Source organism: Peromyscus maniculatus, chromosome 1 (assembly GCF_049852395.1).
Source record: "Peromyscus maniculatus bairdii isolate BWxNUB_F1_BW_parent chromosome 1, HU_Pman_BW_mat_3.1, whole genome shotgun sequence".
NCBI classification, from domain to species: Eukaryota; Metazoa; Chordata; class Mammalia; order Rodentia; family Cricetidae; genus Peromyscus; species Peromyscus maniculatus.
In genome coordinates, this window is record NC_134852.1 from 136786878 (window position 1) to 136790161 (window position 3284).

Consider the following 3284-nt stretch of genomic DNA (forward strand, 5'->3'; position numbering starts at 1 on the left):
TGCTAATTGTCAACCTGATAGGGTCTAGAATCACTTAAGAGATGGACCTCTGGGCACGTCTATGGGAAGACCCACCTCAATCTTGGGCAGAACTGTGGGCAGGATCCTGGACTCCATAGTGAGTCCTGGGCAGGGATCCCAGACTGAGCACTAGCAAGATCCATCAGTACTCCATTGTTTCTTTTTCTTTTCTTCCTTCCTTCCTTCCTTCCTTCCTTCCTTCCTTCCTTCCTTCCTTCCTTCCTTCCTTCCTTCCTTCCTTCCTTTCTTTCTTTTTTTTTAAGATTTATTATGTATACAGTGTTCTGCCTGCAGGCCAGAAGGGGGCACCAGATCTCATTACAGATGATTGTGAGCCACCATGTGGTTGCTGGGAATTGAACTCAGGACCTCTGGGAGAGTAGCCAGTGCCCTTAACCACTGAGCAATTTCTCCAGTCCTGCTTTTGTTTTTCTAGACATGGTTTCACTGTGTAGCCCTGACTGTCCTGGACCTCATTATGTAGTGTGAACCAGGCTGGCCTTGAAATCAGAGATCCACCTGCCTCTGCCTCCTGAGGAGCTGGCATTAAAGGCATGTGCCACCATGCCCAGCTGCATCTCTGTTTCTGCTTCCTCTCCTCCTCCTCCTTCTCCCCCTCCTCCTTTTTTTTAAAATGGGTATCAGTGTTTTGCCTGAGCTGCCATTCGGGTGCTGGGATTTGAACCTGGGTTCCCTGGGAGAGCAATCAGTGCTCTTAATTGCTGAGCCATCTCTCCAGTCCCGGTGGTGGTGGTGGTGGTGGTGGTGGTGGTGGTGGTGGTGGTGGTGCAGCATGATGGTGGGATTTGCTGAAGGAGGCAGAGGCAGGAGGATCACCAGTTTGAGGCCAACCTGGGCATCTCTGCTTCTTAACTGTAGGTTTCTGTGACTCTGTTCCTGCTGTTGTGACTTGATGGACTGTATCTTGAATTGTAAGTGTGGATTAATGACTTAAAAGCCTCAGGGAAGCTGAGAAACCCTGACTGGAAAGTTGTCAGGCTAATAACATCTGCAAACAGTTGGGAGCCAGTAAACTCCTGAGAAGGTTGTTTGACTTTGAGACTTTGTGGGCGGTCGGACGGGGTTGTGTGTGTGTGTGTGTGTGTGTGTGTGTGTGTGTGTGTGTGTGTGTGTGTCTGCATATGAAATTTTCTACTACAAAAATTCCAAACACCCCCAACCCCTGTACTTCTGCAAAGTCTCCACTTCTAAGACAGGCTGCTGCCCTTCATTCTTCTCATTAAAGACAACCTTCTGTTGAGGTAGGTGTCTTTCTTTATTTTCATATCACCTTGATCAGTCCTGACCAAACACTAAACCCAAATAAACCTTTCTGTTGTGGAATAATCTTTTTGTACACTGTGAAGATGTGTCTTTGCCAAGGTGCTTTCTGATTGGTCTTAATAAAGAGCTGAATGACCAATAGCTAGGCAGGAAGAGGTTAGGTGGGACTTCCGGGCAGAAAGAAAAGAAGAGGAGATGAATCTAGTTGGGAGAGATGCCAGAGGAGATGGAGAGGAAGCAGGACCTGCAGAAGGAGAGGTAACAGCCATGAGCCACGTGGCAGCATGTAGATGAATAAAAATGGGTTAATTTAAGTTATAAGAACTCGTTAGAAACAAGCCCAAGTTAAGGCCAAGCTTTCATAATTAATAATGTCTCCATGTCACTTTTTTGTGAGTTGGCAGTCCAAAGAAAAATCTGTCTACTTCTCTCTTTCTTCCTTATATTGCCCTTTTAAGGGTATTTTTACTCTTAGCAACAGGAAAAGTAATGAAGACCACAATTGTGAAACCTAGATGTTTTATAACGAGCAACTATGTCCATATTTGACTTTCAGGAGAGATAGTTTCTGTGACCTTTAAAAATGGAAAATTTGTAGCAGGGCCTGGTGGGTAAATGTGTAATCCCAGCATCTAGGAGGCAGCTGCAGTGAGATCAGGAGTGCAAGCCCCACCAGCCTCTAAAATCAAAACAGGGAGGTGGCAGAGGAGGGCGGATCTCTGAGCTTGAGGCCAGCCTGGTCTGCAGATCAAGTTCCAGGCCAATCAAGGCTACAGTGAAATATTGTCTAAGACAACAACAAGAAAAACTAAGCAGTAAAAATTATAGAATTCTTTTGTTTATTTGAGACAATATATCTGTTTTTCTATGTAGTCCCACATATCCTGGAGTTCCCCATAGAGGAGGTTAGCCTCAAACTCAGAGATTCTCCTGCTTCTGCCTCCCAAATGTGAGGGGGCACACTACCACACCTGGCTGTGAAATTCTTCATGATATAATTTTCTAAAATGGGACAGGACGGGTGGTAGTGCCATTCATTGAGTGATGATAAGAAATGCAAGGCTGGTGCTGGAGAGATGGCTTAGCAGCTAGGAATACTTGTTGCTCTTGCAGAGGACCCCAGTTCAGTTCCCAGCACCCATGAGGTGGCTGACAACTGTCTGTAGGTCTAGTTTTAGAGGATCTGATACCCTCTTCTGGCCTCCTTAAATACAAAGCAATCATATATATCATATATATAAAATAAAAACAAGTGCTCGCTTCGGCAGCACATAGACTAAAATTGGAATGACACAGAGGAGATTAGCATGGCCCCTGCTCAAGGATGACACGCAAATTCGTGAAGCGTTCCATATTTTTTCTTCTGGCCTGCCTGCATACATGCAGGTAGAACACTTGTATACGTAATAAATAAGTCTTAAAAAAAAACCCCACAAATCTTTAAAAAATGAAATGGGTTGGGTGGTGGTGGCACATGCCTTTAATCCTAGCACTCGGGAGGCAGAGGCAGGTGAATCTCTGTGAGTTGGAGGCCAGCCTGGGCTACAAAGTGAGTTCCAGGACAGTCAGAACTGTTACACAGAGAAACTCTGTCTCGGAAAGAAAAGAATATGTCTCTGTGTGGGTATGTGCACATGAATGCAGGTACCAGAGAAGAACAGAAGCATCAGATACCCTTGGGGCTGGAATCCTAGGTCATTGTAAGTCACCAATGTGGACACTGGGAGTTGAACTTGGGCTCTTTGCAAAAGCAGTATGTGTTCTTAATTGCTGGACATCTCTCCAGCTGTGGGGCTCTGTGGGCGTCCATCTCCGACCTGCTCCCACCTTTTGAAGGGTTCTTGGGTGGAGGAAAGAGGAATGAAGAAATATTAGGTAGAAAGATATGTGATGATATATTGTGTACCCTAATAAAATTTGCCTTAAGATCAGAGAACAGAACAAGCCACTAGATTAAATAGAGGCCAGGCAGTGGTGGC

At 45.4% G+C, this 3284-nt stretch overlaps 1 non-coding gene across 1 annotated transcript; it reads left to right on the plus strand.

Annotated features, from left to right (window-relative positions):
- The first annotated feature begins 2557 nt into the window (after positions 1-2557).
- On the plus strand, positions 2558-2664 carry LOC121826920 (U6 spliceosomal RNA). Its single transcript, XR_006069081.1, has one exon. It is a non-coding gene; the product is annotated as a U6 spliceosomal RNA (small nuclear RNA).
- Positions 2665-3284: the final 620 nt, after the last annotated feature.